Source organism: Hipposideros armiger, unplaced genomic scaffold (genome assembly GCF_001890085.2).
Source record: "Hipposideros armiger isolate ML-2016 unplaced genomic scaffold, ASM189008v1 scaffold_1513, whole genome shotgun sequence".
NCBI classification, from domain to species: Eukaryota; Metazoa; Chordata; class Mammalia; order Chiroptera; family Hipposideridae; genus Hipposideros; species Hipposideros armiger.
Genome location: NW_017732863.1, coordinates 157093 through 181613, shown reverse-complemented (window position 1 = coordinate 181613; position 24521 = coordinate 157093). Strand labels below are relative to the sequence as shown.

At 35.6% G+C, this 24521-nt stretch overlaps 1 long non-coding RNA gene across 1 annotated transcript in view; it reads right to left on the bottom strand.

The window, feature by feature from the left end:
- LOC109377707 (uncharacterized) overlaps window positions 1-24521 on the bottom strand; it is a 117017-nt gene that overhangs the window by 6392 nt on the left and 86104 nt on the right. Inside the window, exon 2 of the long non-coding RNA XR_002122917.1 lies at window positions 18606-18764. This is a non-coding gene — a long non-coding RNA (uncharacterized LOC109377707). The remainder of the gene's footprint in view (window positions 1-18605; window positions 18765-24521) is intronic.

Here is a 24521-nt window from a genome sequence, read left to right as displayed (position 1 = left end):
TCTCCTTATTGATCTAGGTCTTTCTATTTCCTGAAGCTTTCCCACATTGCTCCGTGCCTCAGGAACCTCACCTTCCTCTGAATATTTATTATGGATGTAACCTGTCATTGGCTGATACGCTCTGTTGAACTCTGCTCCAGGTATTATATTTTTGGTATCACCCAAAGAGTCCAGATGGACTCAAAAATATGTCTAGTCACTAGTGCCCTCTTCTGCTCCTTCCGCCCTCTTTGTCAGTAACACTGGTATTTCAGTTAGGTACTGCTACCTCCACCGGGGACCGAGGCCTCTGCATGACACCTGCGATACTTTCAGACACAACTTGTCTGGGTATCATTTTACCCAGGGAATAACTGCATCTCCAGTTCCCCAAACTGAATGGTATTCCTGAGGCAAAGTGGGAGATGCTCCTTTCCCTTTTTGTTATCCTTTATTAAAGGACACAAACTTTGTGCCTAATATCTCATATAGATATTAGTAATGTCTCATGAATATTAATATCTTACACAGTAATTTCAGTTTTACTTCACAGTTCTTTCTTTCTCCCTAAAATTCTCAGATGAATCAGTGGTAAAGGAAATTTTAGCAACAAACTCCTATATAGGAACAAATTCAAGAAGCTTATCACATCACTCCTCCCTTTGAGGACTAAGACTTAGTTATCAGGTCAGGTTTGTCTACTGATGCTCTTCCTTTAGAATGTGTTCTCCCAGGAAGTCCCTCAATCCTTCAAACTCATCAACTCTGGCAGCTGCTCCCAAAGAACCTCGGACTTTCCCAGGTATAAATCTCCTGAGTGGAGATTTATAGCTTAGGCATAATCTTAGAACATACTATATTCATATCATTTATGTTGTTCATTTTACTCTTAATCATTTACTCCTTCATTTTGTAATTTTTTTATGTGGTTCTGTCTTGTTTCTGCATCTAGATAGATCATAAGTTCCTTCAGGACAATGAAGGGAATATAACATGCCCTGTGAAGCAAAGCACTGTTATGACATAGTAGATATTAATAAATATTTTTATGGATGATTTTTGAGGGAATGTTAAACGTGGTCATAAAAATAATTTAAAAGCTAGTTGAAAATGCGCATTGAAGTCAAAGAATGGGCATCTAAAGATGATGTAAAAATAGTGTGCAGAAAGTCCTCATTCATTAATTCAGCAAACATTGATTGGGGAGCTACTAAATGTTGAATCCTCATTAGGCACTGGACTACAATGTAAATAAGATACACCAGTGCCCACAAGAAGCTCTCAGTCTAACAAAGGAGTTAAATATGTTTTAAAAATACAATTTGTTGCCGTAATGACTAATAAATATAAACTTAAGGTAACACAAGAACACAAAAATGCAAAGAAACTTAATGATGTTAGAAGGTTTTGAAATTAAGTTCTTACAAATGAGCACTTGGAACTACTGATGAAATTTTTAGATCACTGGAAGATCCTCTTAGTGTGATTTTCTTTATATATATAACTACTTTCAAGTCTAGTTACAATTAAGACAACATCTCTTTGTTCTTCTTCATTGTGGAGGACTGAGAGTGGAAGTAAACACCTGGAAGTTGTTGAGATGTCAAGGTGACCTGAACACTTGGTGATATCTTGGGGCAGGTCCTTAGGTATCTAGTTGTAACTAGACATGGCTCTCTTGCCCATCTCACAAAGAATGAAAGAATGGGTGGTTCTCCCTGCACCAGGCAAAGAACGGTAAGTGAGAAAATGCAAGGTCCCAGGCCAGTGCTCAGCTTACTGTAGTGACTTTTCTATCAAACAGCGGCAAACTATGTTTCCCTAAAAGTCACTAGGCCAGTGTCTGATTCTTCTCTGGGACAGTCTGACCTTAAATTGGCTCAGATTAGAAGAGTTACATTTTCTTATGTAACACCCATAGCACTTAAGTCTTTCTTTTTCCCATTAAAACAGTAATGGAAAGAGTATAGAGGTATTTAGGATAATTGTTTGCAATCGTCATTTTTAAAAATGTTATTCAACACAAATATAACTGATCTGTCCTGCAAACCTGCAAACTGTAAAAAAATAGATGCTTGCATTTCTTTTCAAACCTGGGGAGAGTTACTGAAAAAGAAGCTAAGGTGAACGTTGATGCCTAGGCAGAACAGGGTGAAATTTACAAACACTTAAAGCACACTATAAATGTTACTGTTGGCCAGTAGGAAGATGATTTCATTTTAAAAAATGAACAAATTGTGTAGTTTGGAAAAATTGGCAAGAAATTTTACTTCCAATGTTTCAAATGTAATATTCAAATTTAATTTTAATCTAGTTGATTTCTAAAGTAAATAAAAGAGTGCATACTCTTTTAACCACTAAAAGTCTCAATTGATTATTAAAACATTTTCACTATAACAAAATGTCATGTGTATATTTATTCTTTCACCAATTCATTAATTTACTTTTTCATAAATACATATTAAGGGACCATTAAGTGCCAGGCATTTAAAAATATTCATTCAATGATCAGCATCTCCCATGTGCCAGACACTGTTTTAGGAGTGAAGACTACTACAATAGGAAAGAACCAGTGGCCAACCTCAAGATGTTTATAGTCTAGGAAAGAAGAGAAATAAAGAAATGGACAGAAGTTAATATGGGGGAAGTAACATCATAAATAAATACACTCTGTTACTAATTGAATTGTACTATCTTAAGACATATCTGGCAGATATTTATATTTACTTTGATACATCTGGCACTACTTACTTCTGATTTGTGACAGACTTGTTTCTAAACTTAAATTGTAAATGTCTTCCTGGAATATTCAACCACAGCTACTGGGCTTCTGCATGTATAAAATGCTAGCATAAACCTGTAACTATTTCCAAACAAGAAAGAAAAGGCCTGATTTTCAGTTAAGATGGTGGAGTAGGTAAATGCTGTGCTTTCCTCCTCTCACAACCACATCAAAACTTCAACTAAACTACAGAACAACTATCATTGAGAATCTCCTGAAGTCTAGCTCAACAGAAGTCCTACAACTAAGAACATACAGAAGAAGCCACCTTGAGACTGGTAGGAAGAGTGGAGACAGAGAATTGGCTCCCCATATCTACACATGGTGGTTTAAAATTGGGAGGGATATCTCAGCTGTGGAGGGCTCCCCTGAGGAACAAGGTGCCCACTTTCATACCAGGCTCCTCAGCCCAAGGTTCCAGTGTTGGGATGACAAGTCCCAATAACTTCTGGCTGTGAAAACCAGCAAAAATTGTGGCTGAGTGAATGAGGGTGGCTGGAGTCCCAAGTGATCCTCTTAAAGGGCCCATGCATGGGTTTACTCACTGATGGAGCCACTTGCTCTGAGCTCGAATGCTGGGGCAGCAGCTCCATAGGTGCCAGGGACATATGCGGAAAAACCGAATTGTCTGGCTTCAGGAGAAAGAGGCAGCTTTCTTCCAGACATAACTGCTGGCAGAATCCATTATTTCTTTGTTGAGCCATCTTTTCTCAGTGTGCAGACAGAGGCAGCCTCCATAGGTAGTCTCCATCAACCTGACCAACACTGGTTGCCCTACCCTGGTGATTCCCTGAGACCCCACCTCACCCAAATTGCACACTTACCCAAGCTGCTTCCAGTGGCTTTTACATACAAATTGCTTGTCTTGGTTCATGTTGCAGAATTTCCTAAAATCTCTCAAAGGTTCACAAAACCCAAAAGAGCAGCATCTGGCCTTGGTATGCCCCATACCGTTTGCTGAGCAGACCCAAGCCTAGCACTAGTGGCAGCCAGTCTCAATTTTCAGTTTGGCTCTCCCAGGAGCCTCCAAGCTCAGCACAAGTGGCTGCCATCTGTGGGTTACTTTGTGGCTCATGCCAGGTGGCCCAGGCAGGGCACAGGCTGAGACTGAATGTGGTCTGCAACAGAACATCTTCCAGGAGACTCCAGGAATGGCATGCCCAGGGGCCAGTTTTGGACAAAGCCAAAACATCATCCAGGTATCTCAGCAGGAGACACACCCAAAAGGCAGACTGGGCAGGCACCAGAGCCCTGTGAATCCTACTCCATTGGGTCAGACACTGTACAAAAGTTCCTTCACCATAGTCACAGTCAGTCCTTAAAACCAATGAGCCCAATGGTCAATCTCTCCCACTGATGTGCAAACAGCACTCAAGGCTCAACTGCAACAGGAGGGAACATATAACCCAAAAAAGGACTCACCTGGAGAACAAACTCAGGTGACCAGGGATACTGTGCCACTGGACCCCATAGGACACCTACTACATAAGGCTACTCTACTAAGGCCAGGAGACATAGCAGCCCTACCTAATACACAGAAACAAACACAGGAAGGCAACCAAAATGGGAGACAAAGAAACATGTCCCAAATGAAAGATCAGAGCTCCAGAAAAAAAAACTAAACAAAATGAAGACAAGCAACCTACCAGATGCAGAGTTCAAAACACTGGTTATAAGGATGCTCAATTTACTTAGGGGAAGAGTAGATGAACTCCATGAGAACTTCAACAAAAAGATAGGAGACAAAAAAGTGAAGATAGAAAACATAAAAAAGAGCCAGTCAGAAATAAAGAATACAATAACGGAAATGAAGACTATACTACAGGGAATCAACAGTAGACTAGATGAAGCAGGGGATCAAATCAACAATTTAGAAGATAAGGTAGCAGAAAACACCCAATCAGAACAGCAAAAAGAAAAAAAGAATCCAAAAAAATTAAGAAGCACTTAAGAGGGCTCTGGGACAGTATCAAGCATACCAACATTTGTATTGTAGCAGTATCAGAAGGAGAAGAGAGCAAGAGCAAGGAATTGAAAACCTATTTATTTGAAGAAATAATGACAGAAAACTTCCCTAACCTATCAGAAAAAATAGATATACAATCCCAGGAAGCACAGAGAGCCCCAAACAAGATAAACCCAAAGAGGCCCACACCAGAACACATCATAATTAAAATGTGAAAGTTTAAAGACAAAGAAAGAGTCTTAAAAGCAGCAAGAGAAAAACAGTTATTTACCTACAAGGGAGTTCCTGTAAGACTGTCAGCTGATTTCTTAACAGAAACTTTGCAGGCCAAAAGGGATTGGCATGAAATAGTCGAAGTGATGAAATCCAAGGACCTACAATCAAGATTATCCAGCAAAGCTATCATTTAGAATCCAAGGACAGACAAAGAACTTCCCACACAAGGAAAAGCTAAAGAAGTTCATCAACACCAAACCATCATTTTAAGAACTGCTAGAGGAACTTCTTTAAGACGAAAGAAAAAAAAGATAAAAAATATGAATAGTAAAATTATAATAGCTACATATCTATCAACAATTACTTTCAATGTAAATGGATTAAATTCTCCCATCAAAAAACAGGGTTGCTGAATAGATAAGAAAACAAGACCCTTATATATGTTGCCTATAAGAGACTCACTTCAGATAAAAAAACACTTACCTCACTAAAAAAAAAAGAAAAAGAAAAAAAAAAGTTGGTGTAACAATACTTATACAAGACAAAATAGACTTTAAAACAAAGGCTATAATATGAGACAAAGTAGGGCCCAGTAATCCTACTTCAGGGTATTTATCTGAAGAAACCCAAAACACTACTTCAAAGGGACATGTGCATCCATATGTTCATTGCAGCACCATTTACAATAGCCCAGATATAGAGGCAACCTGGGTATCTATTAATGGATAAAGAGGCGAGATATATAGAATATATATATATATATATACATATATATATATACATATATAATTTCTTTTATGGCTGAGTAATATTTTAATATATATATATATTAATATATATTACATTATATCTATCTATCTGTCTATCTATCTATCTATCTATCTATCTATCTATATCTTGCCATCTGCAACAACATGGATGGATCTAGAGCAGCGGTTCTCAACCTTCCTAATGCCGTGACCCCTTAATACAGTTCCTCATGTTGTGGTGACCCCCAACCATAAAATTATTTTCATTGCTACTCTATAACTGTAATTTTGCTACTGTTATGAATCGTAATGTAAATATCTTTTTGTTTTCCAATGGTCTTAGGCAACTCCTGTGAAAGGGTCGTTTGACCCCCAAAGGGGTTGCAACCCACAGGTTGAGAACCGCTGACCTAGAGGGTATTGTGCTGAGTGGAGTAAGTCAGACAGAGAAAGACAAATGCCATATGATTTCACTTATATGTGGAATCTAAAGAACAAAATAAAGAAACAAACAAGAACATTTTGATGGTTGCCATCTGGGAGGGCAGTTGGCCAGTGGCTGAAAAATAGGAAGGGATTAATAAATACAAATCTGTAGTTACAAAGTAGTTATGGGGATAGAAAGTATAGCATAAAAATATAGTCAATAATATTGTAATAAGTGTATGGTGTCAGATGGGTACTAGATTTACTGTGGTGGTCACATTCTAGGTTACATAAATGTCTAATCATTATATTGTACACCTGAAGCTAACAGAATATTGTATGTCAATTATAATTAAAGAATAAAACAATTACTTTAAAAAAAGAAATAAAATGCTTGTTGAAGAGGAAAGCTGAATTTGCTATTCATCTTTATAACCTAAACATTTTGGGGAAATTTCAATGTCTAGTCACAGAATTCCATTTAAATAATGCCCTTAATTAAATCTTAAAAATCATTCCAGATACAGAGGCCATCCAATGACTCACCTGAAAGGAATACGATTAGACTTGGCAACTAGAAAGGTACTTAATGCAATTATCTTCTGATTACTTAGAGACCACAGTTTGAAACATCAAGTTATTTCCAAGATATGAATATTTTTGTAGTAAATGCATCATGTTGACTAGAACAAGTTATGGGAAATATCTCACAAAGGTGTGACAACTGTAACTTGCAGTTGAATGATGTACAGAATTTAGGACAAATAGATCAAACTGTAATTTACCATCCCTTTCAGGACAGTTTTTTTTGGGGGGGAAGGTCTCCAAATCATGTATTTCAGAATGTTCTGGTTTGATTAAGAATTCTATTTGAAGAAAGGTCAGATGGAGAAAATGCTACCCTTACTGCTTCTGGGGAAGAGTGTTTTTATTGTGCTGCAAGCTCATTCCAGGAAACAAACATTAACTTAAAATAAAAATTTACTATAAGTGAGCTAAGACATTACAGTTATTATATTATAATAACTGTATTTCCTTGCCTTACATTAGGTCAGATTTGATCACTTAATTTGCACTATGTCCAGGAGATGTTCAGGGATAGGGTAGATAGTTTCTACTAGGTATGAATTGGAGAATTACTTGAAGCTGGGATTCTGGGCTAAGAAACTCTTTGATGCCTCTTCCAGAGCTTCAGATTCACTAGCAGCCAGCTATAAAAGACCCATGGACCATGCTTTTCCTTTTAGTTATTGCATACCCATAACAATGTACATCATTTTCAATATTTATAATCTAACTCTCAGTAACTGAAATAATGGACTCATCTGCACCTCAATTAGTACATATGGATTTTTGGGTAACACTTGTGATTCCATTTACTATACTTTCTTACTTGTTTTGCAGAAGTAGGAAAATTATGTGGCAGGGAAGAACATTGAAATCCAAGACTTTAGGTATACCTGATTAATTTAAGTCATGGGATGATGGGAACAAACCTGTTCATAGGTATATCCAACATTATAAGGGGTTAGTCTTTAATTTTAAGTCTTTTTAGACTAGAGGTGTAGACAGAGATGGCATATATGTGATGTTGATTATGGTTTAATCCAAGTAGGAAATGCTGGAGGAAATTTACAGAGATTTAGAGTCTAGCTAATTTCCAGTAACATAGACTCATGAAAAGGTATTTAAACCTTTAAAACTTTTCTGTCAGAATTTGTTTTCAATCTACTTTGAATTGCTATCATTTTTATAAAATCACATTTTTGAGTCACATTTCAATACCATCTGCAATATTTCTCGTGCTGGAGATAGAATTTTGTTTTCAGTCCTGATCATTTACATCATATTTTCCATCCCACAACATTTTTACTAGACATTCTAGAACTCGCTGTTCTTTTCAACCGTCCCATAATGGCATTTCAGCTAAGTAAAGGCAAAGAGGAGAATAGGGTTTGATTTCCAATTATCAAAATTGACAAAGAATCAATCATGTGGCTTACTCTTGGTATATTATAATTGAGAATGAAAGGCAAATGTTCATTTATACATGCCAGCTTTGTGAGATACAAGCAAATATGAATAAAAACTGGTCCCTGACTTACAGGACTCACATTCTACGGAGAGTGGGACATGTGGTAGAAGTATATACAAGGGGTTAAGAAGGCCAAATAAGAATTAAGCAGGTATACAAAACAGGGGGCAAAAAACATCGTGCAATAGCAATGAGACCGAATAAGGTGTGTGCACAGAAGATGTGAGTCTCAGGAGGTAAGAAGAGGATTGATTATGGAGAGCTTCCTGTGATACAGTAGATATAAGAGGTTTACCCTCAAGGTATGGGAATGACTTGTTGAGTTTGCTTTTTGCTGTAAATTTTAATGGGCTGAAGATAGAAAGATACTAAAAGACTACTACAGCGAAGCATTTTTTAAAAGAAATAGAATTCTTACTCTTTCTTTGAGGCTCAGCCCTGGCTTCACCTTCTACAGGAAGCTCCCCTGAGGCCTCCAGCCCACCACGACTTTTTCTTCCTCTGAACTTCTGTAGTTCTTGTCATCTGCCCAAGCTCCTGCCTGACACTTATGGTGTCTTTTCTGCCTTTTCTCTTGTTTTGATATGTTATATATCAGTTCTGCTTGTCATTGGCATCCTAAACTCTTTGAGGTCAAGTTAATATTTAACATTAGAGATTGTCTTCAATATATGTAGAAATGGGAGAAGACAGAAATTGAGACTGTTTCCATGTGGCCCAGTGCTCCTAGAAAAAATACTCTCAGCAAAAATCTCTAGAAGGCGATGCTAATAATGTAGCCAAATACTGATTGGCCTTGGCTTAATAATTAGGCTGCATTTTTGTTGTTGTTTCAGGTATACAAAACATTAGAAATTTACACCCCTCACAAAGTGATAGCACCCTTCCCCCAATCTACTACCCCTCTGACATTGTGTATAGCTGTTACAATTCCATTGACTATCCCTATGCTATACTGCACATCCCGTGACTATACATATAACACATTATAGTTGACATTCTCTATTATTCAGCTTCAGATTCAGGTGTACAGCGCAGTGGTCAGGCATCTACACCATTCATGAAGTGGTCTCCCTAATAAGACAAGTGCCCATCTGATACCCAACAAAATCTTTACAATATTATCAATTGTATTCCCCAAACTATCTTTCATATCTCTGTGGTAATCTTGTGGCTACCAATTTGTGCTTTCTGATCCCCTCACATTCAGAAGGAACAAGACAAATACCATATGACCTCACTTATATGTGGACTCTAAAGAACAAAATAAATGAGCAAAGTAAACAGAAATAGTCTCAGAGATATAGAAAAAAAACTGATGGTTGCTAGGTGGGAGAGGGGTGGGAATGAGGGAGAAGGCTGCGTTTTGAATGTGTGAATTGTAGCCTGTGAATAGAATTTTATTGCCAAGAGTGTGAAAGTAAGGTTACCCTCTGAAAAGCAATTCCCCAGTGAAAGGAGCTCTATCTATAGGAGTTGCCTGAAATTTACAATGTCTCTCGGGTCAAAAGCAAGGAGGAGAAGAGTGTCCAGACTTTGCTTGAATGAATGAAAAAGAAAATTATAACCTCACTTATGGTAGTGACACATCTAGAGGAAAGATATATTACTGGAGGTAATAATCTATTTTGATTGATACACAGGGATGCTCAAAGGAAAAAATGGTCACATGTTCATAGGGTGGGGAAGAGAGAGAGGAGAGGGGAGAATATGTGTGTGTGGAGGTGATAGGTAGAAGAAGAAGAAGAAGAAGGAGAAAGAAGAGGAGGAGAAGTAGGGAGGACAGAAACAAAGAGAGGAAGAGCGAGAAGAAGAAAAGAGAATGAAAATGAATCTGATCTGTAATCAGAGTTGTAATCTGTGGGAAAAGATGGCTCAAAACCATTCATTTTCCAGTGATTACGAGCAATCTTCTAATTATCAGGCAAGGACTGGCCCATGTGGCAGACAAACCTAAATTCTTTTTTTATTTGAGTCAGTTCTTATAAATTAACATACCAGTAAATGTATTTGGCTATAAAACCCTTTGTACATGACCATATACCCCCAGACCAGTGTCCCACAGAACGCATGTTGGAAAACAATATGTTAAATTATTCTGCTGCGCTCTGTTAGGGAAGAAAATCCTGTATAGATGAAAAACAACAAAGTATTATTTAAACAATCTTTAGTTTGTCCATTTATGTAACTATTCAATAAATTATAAGCATATAAATTTATACACATCATTTATGCCAATAATTATATATAACATTTGTACATAAGCTTTCTTCTCTTTTTTGAAGAAGGGTGATTATTGGGTTGTCGGAAAAGTCGTGATGCATTTTTGCAATGAAAAACATAGAAAAAATACATCATGACTTTTCCGACAACCCAATAGTTAGTTGGTCACTGACATATCAATAAATATCAGCAAACATTTGTTCAGAATCGAGGCCTAGCATGTCACTAGTAGTCATGGGTCCTGCATAAAAAGAAACACCATGGGTTCTACTCTTAAGCTATTTTCAAGTTTGTGGAAAAATGAAATACACATACATGCAACAAGACAGAAATTACACAATAATATAAAAATTTATAAATAGAACAAATTTGCACATATGTATAATGGTATAGGGATTGAAATGTTATTTCTTTGAACTGAGAAACAGAATAATGATAAAATGGAAAACTCACAGGTTTTATAAAGAGGGAATCTTGGGAGAGAAACTCACCCTGAAACATACTAGCTGGGTGAACCTGGAAAAATTACTAACCTTTCTAAGACTCAGTTTCTTCATCTTGAGTATGTGTATAAGTACATCCACATTGCAGGGTTATGGATATGAAAGACCTGTATTGATCCTGATACTCAGTTTAGGAAGGTTATTATTATTATTTTATTTCTATTGTCATATTGGATTCAATTGAAAGAGACATGACATAATCAGGCATTGGTTATCCTTCATTTCACATTTCTGCTGAAGAGACTTTGGAAAAATTCTTTGTCTCTGGCAGTATCTTCATTTCATGCTGAATCTTAATCCTGAGAATGAAAAACTCCCTTCTAATTGAATGTTCCCTTTGCTCACTCAGGGGTTTCGTACCTCAGTCCAAAATCTTGTACACCTATTGAATCAAACGATTAGCCCCTTGCATGACTCTGCCTGACTTTCCATTTAATTCCACAGTCTATCCACTTGGTACCCCTTTCCTAATGACAGTGCATCCCTGAAGCCCTTTCCTCTCCTGCATTGGCTTCCTCTGCCCCTCACTGAGGCTGACAGTGATCTGCTAAGGGAAGATGAGCTGCTTTCCAGTCCTGGTTTGTTGCAGATGTCCTCCATGCAATCCTAGATGGCCCTTCGCCAAAGCCTGGAATCCTTTGACTCACCTCTGGTTGATTCATCTTCCACCTTCCACTGCAGCTTTCTAGTCTACTGTCTTCTCTCACATCTCAGTAGATAATCTAGGTTCTGCCTTTTGCTGGGAAGACTAGGGCCACCCAAAACCAATAGTCTACAAAGACTGGCTAGAAATTCATGGGATTATATCTGATATATCGCCATTCTTATCCTAGTATGTTTTAGATGACATGTGAGATTAATCATGACATTAATTTTTAAAGTAGTATTTTCCCATGTCAAATGTAGTTTTAATTCTAAATTTTCATTTAAAAATTAATAACAGTCTTTCTTATAAAATACATTTAATGAAAAAAGGTTAAAAGCATAATTATATATACTGCTTGGCTAATGTCATGGACCTCGGGAGACAATTTCTATGAGTGTATATTAAAGTAGCACTTTCAAAACAGAGAACTATGTCAAAAGATCAGGATGATTTGTTAGCTACTATAAGATATATGGTGATGTTTCATATACATATGAAACATTATGTATATAATGTTTTCAATTCAATTAGAATCAACATGTTTTATTGATTTAAGACTATGTGGTATGAAAAACCACTCTGATGATCTTTGGTTATAAAAAAAAAGTGCTATTTGCCTCAATATCAAGGCATCCAGCCATATGAGTATAATAGACAGTTAAACATGGTGTTATCTCAAAGTCAGAGCAGTATAACTCATAGACCTGTCATTGTCCTAAGAAGGAAGTTGCTAATATAAATAGATTAGATTAAGATCTCCTCAAAAAGCCTGAAGAAGATTAATGCTTCTATAAGTAAATAATAATAATAATAACAACAACAACCATAACTAACACTGAGTATTTATGAGTTATCAGGTATTTTACTAAGTACTTTACCTCTCATTTAATTCTGGGGACCAAGGGTAAAATATTCTGACATTTGGCTAAAACAAATGGACTTTAAGGAAAAATTACTAAATACATAGACTGTAAATAATAATAATTAGTAATAATAAAATAAGAATAATAATTAGAGCACCGTTATTTATAATATGTCAGATATTCCACTGAATATTGTATATCTATTGGGTCATCGGGAAAGTCATGACATATTTTTCCATTTTTCAATGCAAAAATGTGTCATGACTTTACTGACGACCCAATAGTATCTCAGTTTATCCCCCAAGTTGCACCATGGGATTACTACTAATATCTTCATGTCACTAATTGGGACTCAGAACTCTGAGATGATAAATAACTTGTCCAAGGACACATAATTTGCAAGTGTCAGAGTGCAAATTATTCAATCCAGACTTTACTTAAAGCCAACATCTATAAATGTGATAGTATGTTTTCAACTATAATTTGCTATAGCTTGCCTCCTTGAAATAGAAGAGGGTAGCTTGCTAGGATGGCAGCATCCTAGTGACATCTACCCAGAGAAGTCCACACCTAACATAATGGAAAGAGCCAGAAACTTACTTCTTTTTCCCAAACATTTGAGATCTATAAAAGGAAAAATTCAAAATTTGTGGTAGCATGTGATAGAAAACCATACTTTATTTATAAAGGCAATGAGACATTTAATAAATGTCTTTTTTTCTTGTTCCTTTATTTTAGATTAAATCCTCCATACCCCTAATAATTGGGTACTATTATATGTCACTATGTGATTAAAAAATATTTGTTACTAAATAATGGCAGTAAACTATGAGAAGATAAGACATCCTTGATCTAACAATGGACAGGATGAACCAAATACAGATTGGCCCCATAATAAGTGAGGTATTTCCTGCTGTTAAAAATACAGAAGCTACGATTTTGATCTGAAGCACAAGTTTTGATTTTCATTCAATCATCCACTCATCAGATATGTTTATTGAATAAGTAAGCAGCTCTGTAATTAGGGTCTTAGAGAAGAAAAACAAAGACACTGGTGTCAAGAATATTACATTTTAGTGAGTCATATCTACATTTCCTTGAGTATGCATATTTAGAAAGAAAGTCTTGGATTCCTCCTAGACTATAAGAGAACTTCTCTGAAAATAGATGATTCAATCATACAAAATCTACTGAGTCTGGTGTGCTACTGGAAGCCTTATGACAATGGTAATTTTCAATGAAATAATTGCAGTGGAAGTGATGCTGTGAGTTAGGCGTTTCCTCTAGCAGAGGTGTTAATGCGCTCTGGCTCATTAGAGGATTGTGTCAAAGAAGGTTGGGCTGAAGTTTGCTTTCATTCCTTTTGTGTCTTTTTCAAGCTCCCTTCCCCAGTTATTTTCCAGGCTTTAAAGTGCTCCCTATTATTTTGACCAAATGTGCACTGTGATGGAAAGGACGAGATACTTTCAGCAGAATTGCTTAATTAGGTTTAAGTAAGCAGCACACGCCAAAGTAGGGTAGGTTTGCTTTCTAGTTATAAAAATGTGCCTGCAATGCATGCTGTGTTCCTGAGTAATGAAACACAGTGATTGATGTGATGATAAAACAATGACGGGAAGGATAAAGCCTGAGAGATAGAAGTCTCAAAAGGGAAATAAAGTAGGGTAGCAGCTGCCCCCATCTTAATTGAAGCATAAATTTCAGGAACAGGATCTAAGGTTTAATTTCAAGCACATATTGGGAGAGAGTTTAGTATGTGTTTGTGTATGTGTATACCCATGTGTGTGATGAAAAACACATAAGTTAAATTATTTTCTTTTTACATATGGAAAGTTTTCAAACCATTTGTAAAAAAGGAAACAGTTGCAAATGTAGAAGTGTCTTTATCACTAAGAGACATTCATTTAGTCAGCATTTAACAGAGACTAACTAAATCAATGATGAGCAAGAACTGTTCTAGTCACTGGTGATACAGCAGACTAGAAACCATACACCATTTCTACACTCACAGGACTGAATGTGCTTAGTTTATCTTTTCTCCCTGCAAAGACCTTCCTTGCCCACATCCCCACCCTATGCCAGAATAATTTTCTTAAAGTAAAGATTAGATTACATCACTTTCATATTTATAATGACCATAACAGGCTACGCAAAATGCTCCAGTCCATCCCCTACCTACAAGGTGTGATCAAACAATACGGTGAATGCCTCCCTCTCTCTCTCTCTGTCTCTCTCTGTCTCTCTCTCTCTCTCTCTCTCTCTCTCTCTCTCTCTCTCTCTCTCTATATCTATATATATATATATATATATATATATATATATAATAAAATTATTACTGTGAAAGACATATTGCCATTAATCCCCCTCGAAATACTCTCCCTTGCTTCAAACACACTAATCCTATTGTTCTTGCCACTTTCTAAAGCAGTTCTGGGAGTCCCGTTTCATGAGTGTCTTTAGTTGCACTGTGGTGACTGCCTCGATTTCCTGAATCATTTTGACTTTGGGGAACAGCCAGAAGTCACATGGTGCCAGATGCGGTGAATAAAGTGGATGAGGACACACCGTAATGTTTTTATTTGATAGAAATTTCCATATTCCAGAAGCGATGTGTGACACAGAGCATTGTCATGATGGAGGATGGTTTACAGCACACGTTAAAACACACCTTCCCTCAATTGTAGCTCACATCTGACTGACTGCAACGTACAAGTTGAAACGTGTCACACACTGTTACTAATGTTTGATGTGCTGTTTCTCATATTGAAGATCCCTGCCTTTCTGTTGGATGGCACTCAGCAGCAGCATTCACCATATTTTGTGATCACAACAAAAAGGCTCCATGTCACACACCACGTCTGGTACATGGCAATTTCTGTCAAATAAAAATATTGTGGTGTGTCCTCATCCACCTTATTCACTGGATCTGGCACCGTGCGACTTCTGGTTCTTCCCCAAAGTCAATATGATTCAGGCCATCGAGGCAGCCACAACAGCACAACTAGAGACATTCACGAAAGAGGACTTCCTGAACCGCTTCAGAAAGTGGCAAGAACAATGGGATAAGAGTGTTCCAAGTAAGGGGGAGTATTTTGAGGGGAATTAATGGCAATGTGTCTTTTATTGTAATAAATTATTTTTATTTAAACATTCACTGTATTATTTGATCACACCTTCATATATAAATATAACTAACCTTGTCTTGCATTCCTCCTTACACTTCAGTGGCAAGCTTTCCATTCTCCAAATCTAACGTTTATTTATACCCCATGGTGACTCTGCCAGACTGTTCCCAGAGCCTAGAATGCCTTCAAACCTATTTCCCATCAATTACAATTCTCCCTACCTTTTAGCTATGCAGCTGAAATGCTTCTTAAGCCTCAAAGATTTTCTAATACTCTTATAAGTTTTAACAGTCCTTCATCTTAGCTTCTGGAGAATATTACTTGAAACATACATTAAAGTTTTCAGTTCATTTTGCCTGGAGTAAGCTGTTTACATGTGTGTTTTACTTTGTGAGTGTGAACTACACCAGGGCAGGTCAGGAAGGGTTGCTAATTTGTTTCTGGCCACATACTACTTTACAGGTGGTTGACATTTTACAAAATGTTTGGAAAGCAAATAAATATGTAACCAAAAAGTATTTAAAATTCATATGAGCCTTTTCATGATGGAATCAGCTACATCTCTCAGTTCTCAAGATTTTATTTTCAGAAGACCTCAGAATAAGCGTAGTGGCACAGGTGAGAATGTCCGCTGCTCTCCACAGTGAGGAAGGCACATACTGCATACACAGGTACTACTTAAGTATTTTTCGTGAACGACCTTGAAGACTGCATATCCCATTACATGGCGCATGCTGTTATCAGAAGAGCTTTGAGAAATCTTATCTTTTATATCCTATCTTTATAGCTTAATATTCCTTTTATGTACAAGCATATGGTAATGTAATCCTGAGCTAGGCAGATCTTTACTTTAAAAATGCTTTAAGAAAGAAAAATTGCTTTTAAGCTAAGGAACAGTACAAATTTTTATGGCTTTATTGTGAACTTCTGAGAAACAGAATTGGGAAGTCTTGACACTCTTTTTTACTTTATGGAGAAGATAACATGTATCACCATAAAAAATGCACCTGCCATTTTTAAAACAAAGAACAAAAATGAATTTAAAGGTAACATAAACTATAAAAGTGTAATATTATAAATTTTCTGTTCATTTTAAAATGAGTCAGCCTTTAACTGGGAAAATACATGAATGCACTTTAACACCTTTTATGTCCAGAGGGCCTTTCTAAATCATGTTTTTACACAAAACAGTGAAATGTACTATCTTCGTATTGCTAATCAACAGGATTTGCTTCAAAAGACTATGAAGAAAAGAGAAGTTATGTCTCTTAGTACTTGGGTCAAAAGTACTTGTATATTTTTTTCTATACTGATGGCATGTACCTTGTATATTTTTTTCTATACTGATGGCATGTACCATTCAGAAAGATAAGGTGTTCTGAAAAAATAAAATACATATCTCACAAATAGAGAAGAGCTCTTTGTGACAAGATCAATAATTGCAAATAATTGCATTATCACATGATTATCTTCAAAATAGATTTAATTTCCTCTTTCCTCCTTTGTTTTTCTAAGTTTGATGTTTTAATATGGAACCCAGTTTCATTGAAAAAATTGAAGTAAACATAATCAGGGTGAAATTATTTTGGACTCAGAGAATAAGATTTAAAAGCTTAGGAATATGGAAAACTACTCATATCATGGAGCATTCTTGCTATATTTATTTGCTAGATACTAATGCTGTGAAGTATGGAACTAGGTTGAGCCTAATTCCACCAAAGTATCCTGTATTTTGATGTTTCTTTCATTTACAGACTGGCAGGGCTCTATTAAATGTGGATAATTCACCTTGTCACTTAACACGACAAACAATTATCTACTAACCCAGTTCATCAAATAAGGGTTTCTGCATGAGTTTGGTGATCTATACTATTTCCAACAGGTTTGAAAATTGTGACCATTTGAGTTTTGTACTCTGATGACAAGTAAATTGTATAGACAAGTAAGATATTAAGGGATTGGGAAGTGATATTCATTAAACTTTAGAGAATCAATTATTTTCAAGTACTTTAGAAATTCTCATCTATATCCAAATAACTATCTTAGGCTATAATTTATTGACTGAATTCCATTTACTTTATTTTCAGAAAGTAAAGCTGTATTTGTTTAAAAACAAAACAAAACAAAAAAAACCTTAAAAATTTCAAGTGACCTGGAATAATCTTTCTCTATTATTTTCTAAATAAATGAATTTTACACACACACACACACACACACACACATATATATATATATATAATTTTTTCTATAAAATATTCCTTACATAAATTTTTTTCTATAATTCATCTTAAAAGAAAATCTTGCTTTAGAATGCATAAAATTCAAAGAAGCTATAAAAGCTTTGATGGTCTTAAAGTCAGAAAACAAGAGTAACATGTAGTTTCCTCAGGTAATTGTTGATAAATTTAAAATTATGTTACAGAGGATGAAGAGAGTTAAAGAGAAAGATAAGATTTGACCTAACTATAGGTAATAGTTGAGAAGAGTTTCCAGAATGCAATAGACAAAGTAGAAAAATAGCACTTGAATAAGAGTATACTATTTTAAATTCTAGAAGCCACAATAATAATAGAGTGTGAAATACTTAGATGAACAATTTAGAATGACAAATACTTACAAAGAAAAAAGGGCAGAATAATAGTATAATCTTCTAAATTGGAGTAACCTGGAAGCAGATTTACAAGATCATGTGCGATGAACTGATATATTTTTATAATATAAATACTTAATGGCAACACTTTCATTACTGCACCTTCAAAAGTACAACTGTTGATTCCATTGTGGTTCAGTAGTTGCCTTGAAGAAATCTGTAGCTTGCAATTTTTGGCTACTGCATTAAACTAGCATCGATAGTATTCTTATGTCTGCTTTATATGTATCTTAATATAACTTCTGTCTCCTCTTGAGAAAAATGGGACTGAATTATGACTACATACGTTCTCTTGGATCCAAGGGATCACCATTCTTTAACAACCTGCTTGTTAAACTTAGAAAACAAATAGAAAAGCTATACATTATTCAATGCTTTTTTGGCAGCACACTAAAGCCCTCAGGGCAGTGATGAAGGATCAGATGTCTCCCTCAAATCTTACCTGGTTTACTCTTTTTAAAAATCCAACCCTTGCTGTCTACCAAGCAAATCACTTGGCCACTGGGTGAAATCCAAACCGGGTAGTTGATCATGATAATTCCAACATGTCATGGGCAGCAGAAGCTCTCAGATTCCCACAAGCCAACTGCTCGAAATGAACCTGCAACAAACAAGGTGTTTCTTCATTTTAATTGAAAAATAGTGAACCATGTCCTAGGTCCAGGAGGCATCACTATTTAATCAATAAAGGAATAATAAAGGAGTGTATGAGAGGCTATAAATGCCTCTCAAGATGCTGCTAAACATGAAAGCCAGAAGACTGAAGTTTATGGGCTGTAGAAGGTGCTTTCTGTAGGATTCATGCTCTTTTTCATGTGATTTTCGATCTATTTAAGCTATCAGTATACAAAAATATTATTGATATGGAGACACACATTTTATAGAGTGTACCCCTTTTCTTTCATGTAGGTGACCAGTTGGAGTACTCAGAGTATTTTCTGACTCTACCCATAATAATCTCAGAGCAACTAGACAATGAGGTTCAACGGGGAAAAATCCATCAGAAGCTAGGGGAAAATACATAGAAAGGTCTAGATCAAAGTCCGTTTCTTTTGTGAGTTTCAACACTTCAGTCAATGTCAGCATTCTCAATATAAAATTGCATCAACTCTGTAGGTCAATTCTGTAAGTGTGAGAAACACTTTTGAGGGTTATATGTGAGATGCTGTAAATTTAGCAGCCGCCATTATCCATATCAAGATACAGACTACAAGACAGTGACCAACATAAATACATAGAGTCTGGACACAATGGAATGACCAGAGCCCAGGAAAGTAATTAGATAATTAATTTTAAAGCAATTTACCACATATTCAATGGCTCAATTATTTATGATTATATGAATACATATTGTGTTTAGACTTCTTAAGCATATTTAACTTCCATTCAAGGAAAAAAATACCCATGTGCAATCAACAACTCTTAATTGAACTGATACCTGCCACATGACTATCTCTGTTAAATAGAAATTTAGAAAGATACCAAATGAACAGATTTGCTCCTTGGTCTTCCCAGGATAGTTTTGAATACCTAATATATATATATATATATATATATATATATATATATATATATATATATATATATATATATATATATATATATATTAGCTACAACAACCGTATTTAATTATTCATATACCAAAATAAATTTATTGTTATTATTTTCTAAGTAGTGCAAAATAAATGACTAAGAGGCTATTCAAGTCCGGAGGGGGACTTATGTGAGTGATTATGTGCTGCAGAGTCAGGGACACAGGTGCAAAACCTGATTTTAACAAGCCACAACATGATATATCCTCATGCACCTGTGATAAGAGATTCACGTATTCCCAGAAGTCAATGTGGAGACTTTATTAAAAGACACAGTAGTGAGATATCCTATTGTGCCATTTCAGCAAGAATGGTAAGATGGCAAGGGCTGAAGTCAAGCATATACCTTAAATTAAAATGCAACACTACAAAATAAGTCCTTAAAAAAAGAGATATGTGTACTTGGGCACAAAATGAGCATTCTGCAATTCAAAACAGGAATGTTATGTTGGTGTTGTTACTGAGACACATAAATACACACACACATGCACACACGTACACATGAATGGCCAAAATTTTCTAATCTATTGATGCAAGCTCTCATATTCCTTAAACTAAACCTCAGTCAATTTCTGAATGCAAAATGTTTCTATTCATGCCAAAAATTATTTTACTTCTTTTCTTCTTTGAGGGTAATCTGAAAATTATCAAATCAATTCCCTTATAGAAAATCTGTTTTCACGACTGGTAATCCTTTTTGGTCTCTTGGAAGCCACACAGGATATTTGAAGAAGCCATATACTAGTGGACACTATGACAGAAGTATTTATAAAAATAATCTCCAACCTTCCAAACTTACTATAAAATGAAGACTTTTTGAAAACGACTTGCTTTGGAAGCCCCCATCTATACCCTAATGTGACTTCTCATACTTTAGTTCTGTGACTTACTATAAAAGAGTGAAAATAAGCAAATCAGCATAACTACTTGCTTTTTACAATGGCTTTATTTTATTATACAGAAACAATGTCATTGATCCTTTCTTTGCATGCGTGGATTTTTTGTATTTTCTTTTTTCAATAGTGATGGTTTTTCACTGACCACTGACCAGATTTATCCATTAACCCACTTACTCATTCCACAAATTTTAATCAGGCATTTCAGTCGTGCCAGGTAAGGAATTAGGTGCTCAGATACAAAATAAAAAGACATATATTCTCCCCATAAAAGATTACTGTCTATTCTATTGTTATCTGTTGATATATCTTTGTAACCAAGAAAGATAGAAACATTAGACAAATAATCGGCTTTATTTTATATCCTACCCACTATGTGACTGGATCATGGGATTTTATGAAGTTTGTCAGTAAGCAAAGCAGTGTAGACTAAGGGCAAAGCTACAATATAAAATGACCAATTGACACAAATGACTCATGTCAAGTTCTTACTGTGTATGATGGCTTTGTGTCACTCTGAAGTCTTTCTCCATAAGCTCATTAACAGATTGAGTCAAAATGGTTCAGAAAATCTGACCAATTAGGTTCTGATAGTACGTTAATATTTCTGGCATCCAAAATGGAGGCAGTGCATCTCAAATATGTGTATTAGGCATCACAATACAATCCTGTGTGGTCTGCATCACAAGTTAAGAGATTTTGGGGGGAGAACACTATTATCTTATACAATAAGTTCATTCACATATTTTTGTATTATCATTCCATATATTTTCTCAATGAGGATATATAAAGTTAAAGGTATATAGTCTTGTCAAAGAGAAGCCCATGACATGTTCATAAGAGGCACAATTCCATGGCATTGGTTTGAAACTTTATTATAATAACAATTTTCAGAATAAAAAAATACTTAAAATTTTCAGTTTCCTCTCTTCAAATATGTTATTAAATAGGAACATAAAAACAAAACATACAGATAATGTTTTTTAAAATATTCACAAATTAAGTGATTTGTACTAAAATTAACATGGCTTTAAAACGGCTTAATTTTCTTCTATTTTTTCATCATATTTTCTGAATGTCTGCTTATTACTGGGATGGCTAGTCTAAAATCAAGCCTTTTAAAACTACAAGATATTCTTATTTTTGAGAAACTTGTATTCTTTTAAAAATAAATTTTCAATGAATGCATTGCACTGTATGTAAATTATCCCCCAATAACATTCATTTAAAATGTTTTAATGAAATTTTGACAATATTCAAAGAGGCTCTAGGTGGGGACATTGTATACAGAGCCTATTGATAAAATACTGTTGTATACACATTTAAAACAGAACAAGATCAAAATAAAAATTGGAAATCAAAACATTCACAAACCCTGTTTTCTCATTTCTTGGTCTGGCCTGAAGTGCTCTATAAATTTGCTCTTCTATGCCTTTTGTTATGCACACTTCTACTACCCTTTTAGTTTATCTTACTGCTTTGAAGAAAGCTTTCCAAAAGATCCTCTCAACACTCAGGCATTCATTTTACAGGCTATTGATTTGTATGTGTTGATGTGTTGCTCTTTAAACTTTATCGCAGAGATGTGCTTCATCTTCCTCATGGAGGCCTGCTGCATAGCTCTCTGGGTGGCTGACATAACTAGAAGTGTGCTCAGCATTCTGGGAGCTCAGGAATTTTGCTAAATGACTGCTTGGGACATTTTGCAAGCTTTGTATCTAAGCCATGCATTTTCCTGCACAGACGTCAAAAATAATCAAGAATGTAGGAATAGGTAGCTTATCAATGATCGAAGTTGTGAGGCTTTCTGCCTCAGAATTTCATATCTGTCCCATTTTATCAGTGATATTGGAAAACAGAAGGTGCCACCAATATTTAGTCACAAGCATATTGCTTCTAAATTCTTGTGTGTGTGTGTGTGTGTGTGTGTGTGTGTGTGTGTGTTTAGTCAGATGTAAAAGTCACAGATTATTTACCTGCAGGCATAAATTATCAACAAAAACCAGTGTTACAGTTATGTGCCAATTGCTATCTGTTTTATGCATAGTTTCTCATTTAATTTTCTCCCAAACCATGTGAAGTATATATTATAATAATGTCCACTTTATGGTGATGAAAATAAGGACCAGAGAATTTAAGTTACTTGCCCCAAAAACATAGGGCCTTTGAAAAATGGAGCTGGGATATGCAGTTAATTGATAGGGCTGTACTGTCAATTAATTCTAAGTTGTTCTAAATTAAATTTGAATGATTTGATCAATCTACAAATAAAAATCTGAGTCTCAGGGAAATTAAGTGACATACCACAGATCATTAAGATCACAGGAGAGTCTGGATAAGTACCTTAACCCATGATGCACCTGTGTTTCTTATACACCACTCTCTTACCCAGCTTACTCAGCATAGTGTGTCTAAATCTTTATAGATTTCCAATTCACTTTATTTTAAAGAACCATGCTTTGGGTAGGTTTTATTTTAGAAAGGAGATACCAAAGCCAACAAAGTAACAGGATTTCTGAGTATTCAATTTTAAATGGGCTTAATTTTCTGAAAGCAACAGATGACATCTTTCTCCCTCTTTCAAGCCATATTTTTCCAATGAAAAAGACATAGACACAAAAATAAGATCATGTGGATAGATTGTGACAAAGCCTATGGCTAGAGGAAAATATAAATAGCACAGTGGTGTTTTGCTGATCCCCATTTGGTATATTTAGCAACAATATTAGTAATTATAAAATTGAAATAATCTTCCAAGATATTTATTTATTATTTTCATTTCAGAAACCCAGCAGGAGGCCCCCTAAGTGATATAAAACAGAATCAAGGGGAACTCTCTCAATATCTGAAAACCCAGCGTCTGATGCTCAAACGCAAACAATTCTCTAGTTTCCATCTTTGCTCAAAAATACCTAATTCTGAATTTGATTATTACCTAGAAACTTTGCCAATTAAAATAGGCCATATTCCTGTTTGCATTTTCTTAAAATGAGGAATATAATTAGTCACATACCCAGATTTTCCACAAATGAAACTGGTCTCCATCTTTTTTCCTTCCTCCTACTTTCTTTCTTCCTTCCCTTCTTTCCTCCATTTCATCTTTTTCTGTTGCTTTCCCTTCCTTCTTGATTTCCACCTTCCTTCTATCCTACCTTCTTTCCCTTCCATTTTGCCTTTTCACTTCAACAAACATTTACACATCTATTTTTTGTATTAAAATTTATTGGGGTGACAATGGTTAGTAAAATTACATAGGTTTCAAGTGTACAATTCTGTAATACATCATCTATATATCAGATTATGTGCTCACCACCCAGAGTCAGTTCTCCTTCTATCACCATATGTCTGACCCCATTTACCCTCTTCCACTACTCTCTCCCTTACTGTCTGTATGATGTGCTGGGCTCTGAGAGCAAGGCATGTATAAAGACTCAGTTCCTGCCCAGGCATTGCTCATAGTCTTGTTGGGTGAACAGAGAAGTAAACCAATATAATATGGAAGGGGATTAGGGATCCAAACCCGTATTGACTCCTTCAGAATATATCAGTCTTGACTATTAAAATAGTTTGTAATTTGACTCTAGCTTGGCTTGGCCTGATCAAGTTAGAACTTACAAATAAAATTTAATCATCACCAGGAAGCACCGAAATACCTTACATATTCTGAGTTTCCTATGTTTAGAGAGGGATCCTTTAAATTATCAGAGCTCACAAACAAATGTCTCAGGGTCAGAGGTGTCACTTAAATGTGAATACAGCTTGATTAACTACAACCAGGAGCCAAAGGGCCAACAGTGAACTGAAGAAAGCAGGTTTAGCCTCTAAGGGCTTTACAAACAACATTTTAAACATGACGTTTGCTAGATACAA